General features: G+C 42.5%; 1 pseudogene; it reads right to left on the bottom strand.

The window, feature by feature from the left end:
• Positions 1-451: 451 nt before the first annotated feature.
• On the bottom strand, positions 452-5,828 carry LOC110598516 (neo-calmodulin pseudogene; annotated as a pseudogene).
• Positions 5,829-16,318: the final 10,490 nt, after the last annotated feature.

Genomic DNA, 16,318 nt, shown 5'->3' with positions numbered 1-16,318 from the left:
AGAGTTACAACCCTACCCTTCAATAATACACTGACAATTCTTAAAGGAAACCACTTTTAAAAAGGCATAACCTAGATACTTCCTTATTTGTCCAACTCCATCTAACTTTAGATGTGTAGAAAGGCCTAGATATATCCAGAGTAACCCACATACAACATATTACTTGATCATTTTCCCCCCTTTTTTGGTGCTACAGATTGAACCCAGGGCATTGCAAGTGCTAAGCATGTCTTCTGCCACTGAGTATAATACCAGCCTGATCTGCTTTCTAAAATAAGGTTTTAGAACAATGCCATTAAGATAAGGCAAGAAGCATGTAGGAATGAAGTTCTAATTACTATACTTGCACATATTTTCCACAAGGACCAGGGGGAAACATTTAACAGATGAATTAGAAAGAAAAGGTGGATAAACATGTTTGTATGAGAATTTTAATACATTCTGGACAGTGTCATCCCATTGCTGTCATAAATGATACAAACTCGGTAGCTTACTTGACCATCACCATAAGTATCTGCTTCATTAATGATTTTATCAACCTCTTTATCTAATTTCCCTCCAAGATTTGTATCACATGGCAAAACTCTGCTGCAGTAATGTAGCCATTGGCATCCTTATCAAACACCTGGAATGCTTCTCCAATTTCTTCTTTATTGTGTCTTTCATTTTTCTTGCCATTATTGTCAGAAATTTAGGAAAGTTAGTTGTGCCATTTCAATCAGCATTTATTTCATTAATCATGTCCTATAACTGCTTCCATGGGATTTTGCTCAAGAGATCTGATTACAGTTACCAATTCTGTTGTTAGAATTCCATTGATATCCTTATCAAATAGTGAAAAAGTGCCTTTGAAGTCTGTGATCTGCTCTGGTCAGTTGGTCAGCCATGTGGCAAGCTCTACCAGTTTCTAAGATTCAACCACACAACTACTCAGCTGGCTTGCTCCATTTGGATTCTAAAAATGTATTTTAACCAGGAAAGTCTGCCATTTGCAACAGCATGGATGAACCTAGAGGACATTATACAAAACAAAATAAGGCAGGTACAGTGAAACAAAGACTATCATGGGGCTGGGTGTGGCTCAGTGTTGTAAAGGGCTTGTAGAGCAAGAGCTGGGTTCAATTCCTAGCACTACCAAAACCAAAACAAAACAACCCCCCATCCCCCCACTCCCACAACTCAAACCTGTAGATCTCACTTCTTTATGGACTTTAAAAAAAGAACTCTGAGGTACAGAGTAGAAAATGTTGTTATCAGAAGCTGGGAGAGACAGAGTGGACAGGAGATAGAATTAATTAGAAGGAATAAGTTCTGGTGTCCCATTGCATGGCAAGGTGATTATAGTTCCTGGCCTGTGTGAGGCACTGGGTTCGATTCTTAGCACCACATGTAAATAAATAAAATAAAGTTCCATTGACAGCTAAAAAAATATTTAAAAAAAAGAATTTGAAACCAGCCTGGGTAATGTAGTAATACCCCTCACTCAAAATAACAAACAACATGAAGAACGTAAAGAAATGATAAGTACTAAAATTGATAGATAGGCTAATATCCTGATTTGGTCATTCCATAATGTGGACATGTATTGAAAAACACATTGTGCCCCACAAGTATACATAATTATTATTTGTCAATTAAAAATCAAAGAAAATTTGCAAATATGTGGCTTTTCGTCTTTCTGGTTTTCAGTTTCTTTCCTAATTGCATTGTTATCTGATAATAAAATCTGCTTTCAAGTTGTCCTGTTTGATCTTTTATCTGTGAATACTTTACCCTGACAAAGTCGTCTTTTAAATTTTTGCTTTGTTTTTGGTCTTCAAATGCATTTTTGTCTAATCTAAATCTTTTTTTCCCCTTTGGCATATGAATAAATGCTCATATCATTAATTATCAGGGAAATGCAAATCAAAATACAATGAGGGTTGGGGATGTATCCCCATTCAAGGCCCTTGGATCCATCCCTAGCATAGCAAAAAAAAAAAAAAAAAAAAAAAACTAACCACAATGAGATGTTGCAATGGCTATTATCAAAAAGATGAAAGAAGACCAGTACATGCCTATACCCAAGGTACTCAGCAGGCTGAGGCAGGAGGATTCCCAAGTTTGTGGCCAGCCTGGGCAATGTAGTGAGACTCAAAAGAATTGAAAGCAGGGGCTCAAACAAATCTTTCTACACTCACGTTCATTAGCAGCATTACTTACAACTGCCAAAAGGTGGAGAAGCACTCAAGTTTCCATCAAAAAAGAAAGGACAAACAAATTGAAATAAATATATACAATATAATGTTTTTCAGTCTTAAAAGGGAAGGAAGTTCTGGTGTATGCCATGACATGGATGAACCTTGAGGACATTGTGCTAAGTAAAATAAATCTTTAAAAAGGGACTGCCGCAGTCCGGCTGCAGCAAAATAACCGTGGGGTGAGGAACAACTTGTGTAGATTGATACAGCAGGAGAGGGAGCCATTTATTGTAGGACAACAGAGGTATTTATACATTCCACACAGCTTATCTAATTAACATAAACTCGATATAGCAGTCAATCAATAAGGAATCTCCACACTTAATGGCTCGCTGGCGTTACTTCAAAAACCACTCCCTCTGGCAAAATGCAAGGCGCCATCCAGACTTGTTTACAGACTCTAACAAGGGACTAATACTGTATGATTCTGGAATAGTCAGATTCATGGATAGAAAGAAGAATGCAACAGCCAGGGGCTGGTGGGAAGAGGAAATGGGGAATTATTGTTTAATGGGTATAAAGTTTCAGTTTGGAAAAATGTAAGAATTCTGGAGATGGAAGTTGGTGATGGTGACACAAAAATGATAATATTTAATACCACTGAACTGTACAATTAAAAACGGTTCCAATAGTAAATTCTATGTTATTGGCATTTTATCTTAGTATAAAAAGAGTAAAACCAGAAAAGCAAAGAAGGAGGAAGGGAAGAAGACCCTACCCCACAATGTCCTTTGCATTACTGCCATAGGCCCAATGTGTCACCCAGAGCCCACCACCATAGTGAATTGTCAATAAGTACTTGGTGAATGGGTAAGGAAAAGACCGACGGATTAAAGTCACTGTATTTGTTGTGGTTTGGATTTTAAATGTATCCTGCAAAGCTCATATGTGGGAGACTTGCTTCCCAGCCATTAAGAGGTGGTGGAAGCTTTAGGAAGTGGGTCCTACTTGGAGAAAGTTAGGTCATTGGCAGTATGCCTTGATCCTGCCCCTTCCTCTCTCTATTTCTTGGCCACCTTAAGTGACCAGGCTTTCTCTATCACATGCTCTGCCACCCCCATGAAATTATGCCTTGCTACAAGCCCAAAGGCAACATGGCCAAATGGACTGCAATCTCCGAAAAACATAAGCTGAAATCAATCTTTCCTTCTCATAAGTTGATATCCTCAGAAAGCTAACTAACACAGTTTTAGCATCCCATAGCCTTTCCTAAAGCCTAAAATTACTTAAAAGGAAAAACATTCATCTTCTTAAAACCTAAACCTAAATTCTACAGTTTGGGACCAAAAAGATAACTTGAAAGACAAAAGGCACTTGTCATTGGTAATTGATATGATGACAGATGTTTGAAAACACTGATTCACTTGTGCATGTCCACGCTCAGCATCCCACTGAAAATAGAAGAGACGTGGCATGGTGGTACGCACCTGTAATCCCAGTGTCTAGGGAGGCCGAGACAGGAGGGTTTTGAGTTCAAAGCCAGTCTCAGCAACTTAATGAGGCCCTAAGCAACTCAGCAAGACCCTGTCTCTAGGGGCTGGGGATGTGGCTCAAGCGGTAGCGTGCTGGCCTGGCATCCGTGCGGCCCGTGTTTGATCCTCAGCACCACATACAAACAAAGATGTTGTGTCCGCCAACTACTAAAAAATAAATATTAAATTCTCTCTCTCTCTCACTCTTTCTTTAAAAAAAAAAAAAGACCCTGTCTCTAAATAAAATATTAAAAAGGGCTGGGGATGTGGCTCAGTAAGTAAGTACCCTGGGTTCAATCCACGGTACCAAAAAAAAAAAAAAAGAAGAAGAGGAACATGGGATTTATTCCCCTGCCCATTTTATTCCTTTACCCAAGACCTCCTGGATAGGCAAGTAGAGATTGGGAAAGCTCCTGCCTCTGGCCTTGGCTCTGCTTAGCATGTCTCCCCCTGAGTCTGGGCACCACCTCCTCTGGCTGTTCTGTATTTAGTTCTGTTCCTGCCTCCCCAGGAAGGTCTCTTTCTTTGTTTCACTGGTCACTGGTCCTCTCCGTTCCTTAAATCTGGCTCTGCTTTTATCCTCTGCCAGCCCCATGGCCAGTGTTAGGTGTGTGGGCCGTAATTCTCTTCCTGTGTACTTTGAGGATCATTTTTATTCATGTTTGAAGAACTTTGTTCTGAGGCAATCTTGAAGCTTTTTGGTCTTGGTTCAGATACACTTTTTCTTTTTCTCCCCTTCTCTTCCAGGAAAAATCCTAACAATTCTTTATTCCCTCGTGTCTTTAACATTCTTCTTTCTGATTGGCTGACAGAGACTCAGTGTCTTTCACAGCAGGACAGTGTGGGCAGCAGAACTATCCATTGAGCGTCCTGGGGATGGGGCGGCACCCTTTAGGCTGACTTGTGGGAAAGCCTGGAGACGCCTAAAGTGTGGGGAGCAGCTCTGACCCCAGGAGGCCTGCATTCAGCTTCACTTGGGTCCCTGGGTGCTCTAGTGGCAAATGCCATGCTTCCCCTGGGGCCCAGCCAGGATGGCTCAGGCCAGGAGGAGAATCACTTCAAAGGCATTTGTTTGAGGGGAGAAAAATGCTCCCTTTCTGCAGGTACCAGGTTGATCTTGGTGTTCCGAGGTAATGATCCAGCCCCATCTGAGACCACAAGTCATTTTGGAAGTCTGACCTGGCATTCTGTGATCACAGAACTCGTTCATAATCCACTTATGGACGTATGTATGTAACACACGTAAAGTGCTTCTGCTGGGAGAAGCTTGATTACTCATGAAGGGTGCTGACAGAGTTAGCACTTTCCACTCCACCAATGGCTCAGTCTTCAAAGGGATTCTGTGCAGCTTTGTTACTACCTCATCGAAAGGCCTCCTCTTGTTAAAGGTTGTAATGAGGGGTTATTTCTGCTCATGATTACAGGGTGAAAGAGCAGTCTCCCTCTCTCTCCTCTCTCACATATTTTGTTTTCTTTCTTCTTTCTTCTTTTTTCTTTCTTTCTTGTTGCAGTACCAGGGATTGAACCCAGAGACACTCTACTACTGAACTACATCCCCAGATCTTTTATTTTTTTTATTTAATAGAGGACCCTGCTAAGTTGCTGAGGCTAGCTTCAAACTTGTGATCCTTCTGACTCAGTCTCCTGAGTCTCTGAGAGTACAGGCAATGTGCCACCAAGCCTGGTTTCTCTCACACATCTTCTGCAGTACATTTGCCAAATTTCCAAGTTGAAATGCTTGGAGCTGCTCCCCGTTTCTTCTTCAGAGCACCATTTAAATGCATTTCCCAGTGTTGGGCTGCTTTCCCTGAGATTATTTATCCCAAAATACTGATGGCCCTGATGTACCAGGGGCTGTTGTATGTTCCACAGATTGATGAGGCTTTAAGTTTTGTCAGAAACTGGTCTGGAAGATGCATCGCCACTGCCTCTGCTCTCCCTGCCTGAGGGCTGTCCAGATTCCCAGCTGCTCAGAGTCAAGTGTAGACTCCCAGGCTGCCTCCTACAACCTTGGTCATTCAACCCAAACCACCCCTTCACTTACCCTGCTCCTCATCCTTCCCTTATCTTCCTCTTCCTTTGTTTCTGTGTCCCTTCTTTGGGGCCCAGTTGCCATCCCTACTCCAGGAAGCCTTCCCTGATCCTTCCAAAGTTCAGTCCCTTGAATTTCTCTGGAGCCCCCCAGGACACTGAGCTCTTGTTAACTGCAATTACCCAGATTCATGTGTTTCCCCATCCAGAGCTGTGAGCTCCAAGGGGGCCAGACTTCATCCAGCTCTTTCAGTGCTTTTTGTACAGGAGAATAATACCTACTGAAAGAATGCATGCTAACGAATGAATAATTATTAGCTAATTTGAATAGAATAAATTTAACAAGCTCAATGATAATACATATTATTTTTAAGGCAATTTCTTTTTCTTTCTGGGAATATTTGGGGGTAGAAACTCAGAGTTGACTTTCTATCTTTCATTCTGAAATTAGGTATTGACGGAATAGAGAGTTAGGTGGGATAGTCAGGACTACCAGCTACACATGCTGCTTACTGCACAGAATACCAGAGGCTGAAGGCATCTGGATAGTCAGCTCATCCACTCTCCCCTAACCCAGATGAAGAAACTGAGGCACCAGGTCCCACAACTCTGTTAAAACATTGGAGCTGGAACTTGGAGCTCTCCAGGTTCAGGCCTATCACATTTTCCCATCCTACTGATTCTAGGAGTCTCTTCATTTTATGTCCTATACTTGTTTGATGGGAGAAAGGCACCAGACCTTAGTGACAATCATCTCACCTCAATAATAGCATATTGGCTGGGGTTGTGGCTCAGTGGTAGAGCACTTGCCTAGTATGTGTGAGGCCCTGGGTTCGATTCTCAGCACCACATAAAAATAAATAAAGATTTGTAGCATACATCAGGAATTTTGGTAGATGAGTGATTCTCATATTGGAGTCCACATTAGAATCTCAGGACTTGGTGAAACATGGATCGCTGGACCTCATGCCCAGAGTTTCTGATTCAGGAGGTCCAAAGTGGCCCATGCATTTGTTAGATGATGCTGATGCTTTAGGGGCAGGTACTGTACTTGAGAATAAATGATCTAGGTCATAGAAACCAATTGACGGGACTCAAATAAAGGAGATGAAGACGGGTCTTTTGTTCTGAAATTTATTTTCTGTTTGTTTTTACCTTAAGCTTCAAAATTGGCTCTATATACCCATGAGTTCTGCATCTGTGGATTCAGCCAACCATGGTAAAATAAAATTGCATTTGTTTTGAAATAAATAAATAAATATCCAATAACAACTAAAAAACTTTAGAAAATCCCAGCATATTGATGGTACCTGTCATGTATTGGTATTAGGGATTGAAATCAGGGGCACTTTACCACTAAACTATATCCTTAGCCCTTTTTATTTTTTATTTTGAGACAGGGTCTGTCTCTAAGTTGCTTAGGGTCTCACTAAATTGCTGAGGCTGGCTTTGAATTTGTGATTAGCCTGTCTCAACCTTCTAAGTGGCTGAGATTACAGGTGTTTACCACTATTCTTGGAGAGAGATGTGTGTGTGTGTGTGTGTGTGTGTGTGTGTGTGTGTTTTGTACCAAGGGATTGAACTCAGGAGCACTCAACCACTGAGCCACATCTCCAGCCCTATTTTGTGTTTTATTTAGAGACAGCATCTCACTGAGTTGGTCACTATTGCTGAGGCTGGCTTTGAGCTTGTGATCCTGCTGCCTCAGCCTCCCAATCTGCTGGGATTACAGGTGTGCACCACCATGCCTGTCCTGGATACATATTTTTTAAATAAAGAAAACAATTTTATTTTGGCTCAGGGGGTCATGATACATTTAAATAAATTTAGAAAGGTGGTCTAGTATTGACACCAAGCTTACTGCTTCTAGATGTACTCTGGATGGGGGCAGGTTCTGCTTTTACAGCTGGTCCTGGAAGCCCTGTCTATGCCTTCTGCTGATTACATTGTGGGGACAGTGGTGGGAGGAGGAAGCAGGGTCTGGGTATGGTCAGTGTCATCTCATGCAACATGCACAATTTTGGAATGTCAAGACATACTCAGTTAGAATATCAGCTTTGACTAATTTCCTGAGACCCTGTGGATAAGGTCTTCCAGTCATCTGTTTCATCCACTATAAACTGGAGACAATTATAGCCAGCTCCTGTAAATACGTCCATCTGTCACGAACAGCAATTACATTCCAGCTGTTGGAAATGGGGAGGGCCAGAGGGCTGCACTTCTTACTTTATGTATTTCTCAGTTTGTTAATTTTGGTGATGAGCCCATGTGACTTCCATAATCAAGATCTTTATGAAATGAAACCATAAAGATTTCGTTTTGAAAGCCAGATCCAAGGGCCCAGGTTAGAACGTGCTGCCTATAAAGCTGTGACTCTAGCTGCAGGTGGCAATGCTCCTCTGATCGCTGTCCTGGGTCAAAGGGTTAAAGGCCAGCATGTGACAGATTTCTCCTTGGCTGTGCGACAGGCTTTTTCTCAGTCCCTGACTTCTCAATTGAGATTCTTTCTCTTGATGAAACAGAAGCTCATTTTACAGCCTGTCATGATGTTAGCAAAATTTGGCTTCTCCGACTGCCAATATTTGTCTTCTGAGCCTGTCAAATTTTCCTCGCTGTGGGTCACTACCTGCCCTCAATCACAAAGCCCAAACACAGATAACTTTTTTCCTTTTTAATTTTCAGAGACTTTCAGGCCGCCTCTTCAGCTTTAGGGAGCACTAACACTTAATTGGAATTGCGGTCTTTTTGACACAGAGGGCAGTCCCCCAGGCTTGTAGGCCATCTGGGCCCTTCACATAGCTGTCTCAGGAACACACATCAAACCTTCACTGTTAACACCCGGGTTGGCCGCCTGCCTGTCAACCCAAGAAAATAAATAAACAGAACCAAACCCACAGCACTTTAAAAACACTAACGGACACAGCATGTCCCTAGGTTGCTGAGGCTGGCCTCAAACTTAAGATCTGACTGCCTCAGCCTCCTGGGGTGTTGGGATTACTGAGTGTTACCATGCCTGGCTTAGCGTGTTTGACCAAGGGCCAGTGGCTTTGGAAAATTCCCTTCTGTACCACACTTTGTGCTTACTTGCTCATAGCCCCATTTACACATCAGTTTTTTTTCCCTCCAGGGTAAGAAAGTGCCAAATCTTCTTCCTTCACTAATCACTTATTTATTTGTTTTCTTTTCTTTAATCCTGGTAGAGCCTAGAAATTTTAGCCACAGATTTAATTCTGATAAATTAAAAGGTCTATGCTGATTTTGATACTCAACACAAAACCAGACTAACTTCCCACTAGGAGTTCCTTTCAGATGCATCAGCTTGCACCTCCCATCATCCACAGTGAAGCCGCCTTCTACTCAGCTCTGTTAAAGATTTGGGCACATCCAGACTCTCTAGTACAGATATAGAATTCTTCTATCTCAGTTCCCCAATCCTGCAATACATATAGATAAATATCTAATTCTTTCTTCCTTCCTTCTTTTTTGGCAGGGGGTGGGTAACCAGGGATTGAACTCAAGGGCACTTAACCACTGAGCTACGACCTCAGTCCTTTTTTGTATTTTATTTAGAGATGGGGTCTTGATGAGTTGCTTAGGGCCTTGCTAAGTTGCTGAAGCTGGCTTTGAACCTCACAATCCTCCTGCCTCAGCCTCCTGAGCCGTTGGGATTACAGGCATGTGCCACCATGCCTGACTATACACCTTTCTTGAAAGTGCCTATCATGAAATTCTGGAAAAACAAAACATCACAAACTTCTTTGGACTATGTCCAATGGAATTAAATTATTCTAAGTCTACCTTGTAAGTATATGCTAATTTGGTCAGTTTTTTTTAATGGGTTTTAGGTTATTTGTATAGAAGGCAGAAATAAGACTTTAAAATATATCTCTGTGTGCCTGGCGCTACCGCACATACCTGTAATACCAGTGGCTTGGGAGGTTGAGGCAGGAGGAGCACAAGTTCAATTGAGCCTCAGTAATTTAGCGAAAATATAAGCAACTCGGAGAGACTCTGTAAATAAAAAAATAGAACATCTGGGAATGTGGCTTAGTGGTTAAGTGCTCCTGGGTTCAAACCCTAGTACCAAAAACAAAACAAAAAACAAAACAAAAAGTTCTCTGAATTAAGTTGTTAAAAGCTGACTCAATGATCTGCCTTATATCATCTGAAATATAAGATGTTGTTGTGATTTGTACAGGATTTTGTGTTAGTCAGCTTTCTGTCACTGGGTTAAAATGCCTGAGAAAATCAATTAAAGGGATAAAGACTTGTTTTGTCTCACAGTTTTTTTTTTTGTTGTTGTTATTGTTCTGGGGATTGAACTCAGGGACACTCAACTACTGAGCCACATTCCCCAGCCCTATTTTGTATTTTATTTGGAGACAGGGTTTCACTGAGATGTTTAGTGCTTCACTCTTGCTGAGGCTGGCTTTAAACCTGGGATCCTCCTGCTTCAGCCTCCCCAGCTGCTGGGATTACTGGAGTGCACTACCACGCCCAGCTTTGTCTCACAGTTTTAAAGGTTCTAGGACATAGTCACTTGGCCTTATCGCTGTGGGTTTGTGGTGAGGCAGGGACATCATGGCAGGGAGTGCCTGGTGGAGCAACTCACCAGCCCATTTCATGGCAACCAGCAAGGAGAGAGGGAGCTGCCAGGGGAAGAAAGGGAGAGGGGGTGCTGGAGACAAAATAAACTTTTCAAAGACATGACCATGACCCCTCCATGACCTTCTGCCTCCAGCTAGGCTCTACCTCCCAATATTTCTTACACCTACCAAAACACCATCAGTTGGGGACCACACCTGTAGCACATGTCCTTTTTTTTTTTTTTTTTTTTTTAAAGAGAGAGTGAGAGACAGTGAGAGAGAGGGAGAGAGAGAGAATTTTTAATATTTATTTTTTAGTATTTGGCGGATACAACATCTTTGTTTGTATGTGGTGCTGAGGATCGAACCCGGGCCGCACACAACGAACCCGGGCCGCACGCATGCCAGACGAGCACGCTACCGCTTGAGCCACATCCCCAGCCCCTGTAGCACATGTCCTTTGGGGGACATTTACAATTCAAACCATGCAAGTTTTAATGTGTCCTCCAAAGGTTTATGTGTTAAAAAGTTTGGTTTCCAGTGAGGTGGTATTTAGAGGTTATAGAACATTTAAGAAGTGAGTCCTGGGGCTGGGGATATAGCTCAGCTGGTAGAGTGCTTGCTGTGCATGCACAAGGTCCTGAGCTCAATCCCAGAACCACCAAAAAATTTTTTTAAAAAGTAAATGTACAGGAAAGGATATTAACACAGTTATAAAATAAATTACCAAAAAAAATGATAAGTGATGTAATAGGAGTTGAATACATAGCACTAAGGAGAAATAAAGACGTGGGAGGCATTTGGGGGGTGATTAGGAAAGCCTCTTGTAAAAAGAATATTTAAATCTTTATTTTTTAACAAGGTTGGTTTTATCTTTCTTACCTTAATGTGAATGAAGGGAAAGAATATTTCACATTATTAATTTTCTATTGCTGCTAAAACAAATTACCATTACCTTCATGGCTTAAAGCACAAATTTAGCTTTTAGTTCTGAAAGTCAAAAGCCTGAAGTGGGTCTCTCTGGACTGAAATCCAGGTGTCAGCAGGGCTGTGCTCCTTCCAGAGTCTCCAGGGGAGTATTCACGACCTGGCTCTCTCCAGCATCAGGAGGCTGCCTACACTGCTTGACCTGTGTCCTCCTCCCTCCATCTTCAAAGCCAGCAGTGGACGATTGGGTCCTTCTAGAACATTCCTCTAGTTTTGCTTCCATCTTCATATCTCCTCCTGTGACCTCTTGTGTTTTCCTCTTCCCTCAGGACTCTTGTGATGGCAGTCGGCTCACTTGGATAGTCCAGCCTACTCTCAGTATTTGGAGGTCACCTGTTTAGCAATCTTCCTTCCATGTGCAATCTGAATTCTCCTTTGCCATGTAACCTAATATATTCACAGGTGCTGGGAAATAGGACGTAGAGATCTCTGGGTGGGGGGCATTATTCTTTCTACCACAATATCTACTGTCACTCTGGACTTCATGAAAAATACGGAGTAGTTTATAATCTCGCTAGAGAGAAGAGCAAATACGTACAAAAACCCTAAAGAAAATCAAATAATGATTGAAGGCAACAGTGGCAGAGGTGTTATAAGCTGCACTTGATTCATTGCCAGATCTTTCCATCAAGTCAGATAGAGTTGCTATGACATTAGGGGGAGTCTTAACTCCCACAGGTTGGCTGCTGAGGGGAGGGAGACTTGCTCTGCACCTGGGAGAGTTGCTGAGGGGGAAGAGGCCAACGCAGGAAGTAAAGGGGCAGGTGTGTGTGTGTAAGCCTGTTGAGGGAAGAGGGAAGGCATGAAAGAGGAAGTGGGAAAGATAGGTAAGGATTGTGCCAGGCTCAGAGATTAGTTTTGATCTTGAATTCTCCCACTGTGTTTACATTTTTAAAAAATGTATCACCCCAAGTGCAAGACCTTTTCTTCTATTCCTGCAAATGTTCCATCTTTTGCATTTGACTCTTTAAGACATGTATCTTATCTGGGGGTAGTGGTGCAGGCCTGTAATCCCACTGGCTCTGGAGGCTGAGACAGGAGGATCGTGAGTTCAAAGATAGCCTCAGCAACTCAGTGAGAGGCACTAGGCAACTCAGTGAGACCCTGTCTCTAATAAAATACAAAATAGGGCTAGGAATGTGGCTCAGTGGTTGAGTGTCCCTGAGTTCAATCTCCTGTAATTAAAAAAAAAAACAAAAACCAAAAATGTCTAGAGACTGGGAATGTAGCTCCATAGTAGAATGCTTGCCTAGCATGTTGGAGACTCTTATCTTTAGCACCACACACACACACACACACACACACACACACACACATCTCAGGTTGAATAGAATGATTATAAAGTGTGTTTATAGTTTTAAAATAGTAATAAAAATTGGAGATTTGTAATAATATCATGTTTCCCTCTCCATGAACAAAGTATGTTTCCATTGATTAAATCTTCTCTAATGACTGCTTCTCATAAAGTGATATAATTTTCAAAATTTTACAAAGGAAGTTTTTACTCTATTTATCTGGTACCCGGGATTGAACCCAGGGGCACATTACCACTGAGCTATATCCCCAGTCCTTTTCATTTTTTATTTTGAGACAGGGTCTCCCTAAATTTCCAGACATGAACTTGTGAGCCTCCTGTCTTAGTTTCCTGAGTAGCTGGGATTACAGGCGTGTGCCACCATGCCTGGAAATTTTCAAACTTGATAAATTTGTTCTCTAGTACCTGTTTTTGTTGCTGTTGAAAATGTAAATTGTTCTTTTCTATTTTTGAATTATTAGTTTGTTTATAAGCATGCAACTAAGTTTTGGATATGCAGTTGGCATTTAATTTTATGTCTAATTCATGACATCATTAAATCCCATTAGTAAATCTGTTTATTGGGTTTGTATGTCTATAAGAAAATTATCTGTGAATTAAGACAATTTGTTTCTTCCTTTCCATTTCTATACCTTCTTCTTCTTATTGGGCTCTTCCTATTCAGTATTGAATAAAAGTGGTGATATCAGGTGTCATGGTTTTAATCTTAATCTTGGAGAGCTTTTAAAGTTATCTATCTATCTATCTATCTATACATATAGATAGATAGACAGACAGATAGATAGATAGATAGAAAGATAGATATTGATGGACCATTATTTTATTCATTTATTTATATGCGGTGCTGATAATTGAGCCCAGTACCTCACACATGTTAGGCAAGTGTTCTACCACTGAACCACAGCCCCAGCCTCTTTTAAAGTTTTACCATGAAAGCTTTGATGCTTTAATGATCTGTTTGTTGTAGTTCTTTTGCTTTGTTTTGTTTTTGTACTGGGATTTAATATGGGGCATTCTAAGCAAGTGCTCTATTACTGAGCTCCACCCCCAGCCCTTTAAAAAAATCTTTTAAAGGGCTGGGGATGTGGCTCAAGCGGTAGCGCGCTCGCCTGGCATGCGTGAGACCCGGGTTCGATCCTCAGCACCACATACCAACAAAGATGTTGTGTCCGCCGAGAACTAAAAAATAAATATTAAAAATTCTCTCTCTCTCTCTCTCTCCTCTCTCACTCTCTCTTTAAAAAAATAAATAAATAAATAAATAAATCTTTTAAAGACAGAGTCTCACTGTGTTGTCCAGGTTGGTCTTAAATTTCTGGGCTCAGTGATCCTTCTGCTTCAGCCTCTCCAGTATGTATGATTGCCCACCACCCAGCTGGCTGTTGTAGAATTTTAAAAAATAATCTTTATCAAAGTAAGAAAATTTCCTCCTTTCTTACTTTGTCAAATCTCTTATTGGAAAGATCCTTAATATCTGAACTATTTTAGTTCCAGACAGAAGAAAAATCTATTAATTTCACAATGAGTTATGTAGGGGCTGGGGTTTCAACAATTCCTGTTTTATTTTGTTGAAATTTGTAAGGACTCCACAATCTTTGTGTGTGTGTGTGTGTGTGTGTGTGTGCGCGCGCGCACGTATGTATTGCTGGGGTAATCATACATTAGGTTAGTGGTGTGGAGTTATATTCCCAGATTCCTGCTTCTATTTCTTATAAATATTATTTGGGGACAGGGTCTAGCTAGGTTGCCAAGGCTGGCACGGAACTGGAAATCCTCAGTTTTCTGAGTCTCTGGGATTACAGGTGAGCACCCAAATGCCTGATTCAAAAACTCGTTTTGCATGTGGGGCTGTGGGACTCAGAATCCTTTAAGATTCCTGCCCTCATGAAAAATCAGACATATCTCTCATCGAGCCAATCAAATGTTAGTTGAAGCGCTGCCTAAAAGGGATTTGGCAGATGTAATCAAAGCCCAAAATGTGTAAGTCACTCAACAGGAGCAAGTCCTGGGTGGGCCTGACCTGCCTCATCAGGTTGTTAAGATGCCAATTCTTCCTTGGGGAGGCAGTGAGGAGATACTAAGATATGCTCCTGTGGGAAGAGTGGGAGGCTGCTGTGACCCAGCAGAACTACCTGCTGGACTTTGACTGAACCAAGACCTAGATCCTCAAATGCAAGCACCCAAAGAGATGAGTAGTCCAGCTGTCTTGGTGTGGGGGATGGCCCTTTTCAATGTAAAGTGCAAGAGATGTGGAGGCCACATCAACAAGAGCAAAAAGTTCAATGTACTCAGAAAGTGCATTTGAGATCTTCGTGGGCCCACCTTGAGGGATATATCAAAGGGTCTAGGCAACTAGGGCACGATGGCGAGGGAAGAAGTCAGGGGCAGGCCCAGAACAAAGGAGCATGGAGGGGTCTTCTAATGAGGACAACTTCCTGCTTGGAAAGTGCTCAGAGACACAAGTGGGGGACCCAATCAGACAGGTACTTCCATACTTGTGTTCCTAAGTCGGGGATCCAACAGAAAAACTAAAACAGATGTGGACACAGGGGCCACCAATCAATGATAGTGAAGACAACGTGGATAGGGGAGGAGATAAGGAAAGGAGGAAATTCCAGAGAACCACGAAAAGAACACGCCAAAACTCCCCCACCAGATTTCTAGTTTTGGGGCTTCTTCTCTTCGGAGAAGTCTATCTCTGTCACTTTTGGGATTAACTTGCTGTTTGCTTGCTATCTCTGCATCTTGTTCTTCAAGTCTTTGCTGAACAGAGACAATGAGCCCAGCATCCCTAGATGGTAACAGCCTATCTTCTGCTTCTATATCAAGTGCTCCTGCTGCCTGGGAGGGTCACCAGCAAGACCAACCCCCATGACACATTCTATACCTTGGGAACACCTGTAATTGCTGGGCCCAGAAGCTGTAAGAGGAGGAGGAGAAAGAGGAAAGGATGGTGAAGAAGCAGGAGACAGAGGAGTAGAACAACAGGAAAGGTAAGGGAGAACCGAGTCAGAGACTCCAGGTTACAGATGGAAGTTCTGGCGCACCTGCAGGAACTCCAGGACAGGAGCCATTGGCACCTCTCCTGGATGCTGAGCAGCCTCGAAGCTGCTGCTGGATGCTGTTGGAGGAGGTCAGGTGGAGAGAACAGGAGGAGGACAAGAGCTGGTGGCCTGGCTAGAGGAGGCCAGGAAACTGTGCTTCTCCCACTCAGCCCAGCCCTACCACCACTCTGTACCAGGGCCTAAGGGTCAAGAGGAAGGTGCAGCACTGGGAGGGGTGGTGGGTTCTGTTGGCAGCAGGTCCTGGCTGTGAGGCATGGGCAGGGTGAAGAAGAGACCCAGATGACAGTATCCTGCAAGTCCAGGCAGCCATTGCTACAGGTGCCCAAAGACCAGGAAAGTAGTGACCCTGCACTTCTGTACACTAGGGTCTCCTCTTTCATGAAGCTGGTCCCATTTTTGGACAGCAGTGACAGCAAGAAGGTAGACAGAGTGAGATTCTGTGCTTGTCAGAGAAAGCTATTTCCAGAAAGCTTTTGCCTCAACAGGCTGTGAGTCTCAGAAAAGGGATTCACATCCTTGTCCACCCAATTCCATTGCCTATATGAAAATATTTGCTTGTGACATTCAGCTCTTGAGCCCACCAGGAAAGAAAGAGAGCTCCATCTGCCCTCCAGGAACAGCC

This window comes from Ictidomys tridecemlineatus, chromosome 1 (genome assembly GCF_052094955.1).
Source record: "Ictidomys tridecemlineatus isolate mIctTri1 chromosome 1, mIctTri1.hap1, whole genome shotgun sequence".
Lineage (NCBI taxonomy): Eukaryota > Metazoa > Chordata > Mammalia > Rodentia > Sciuridae > Ictidomys > Ictidomys tridecemlineatus.
The sequence above is the reverse complement of the archived record's forward strand: the minus strand, read 5'-3'. Positions and strand labels throughout refer to the sequence as shown.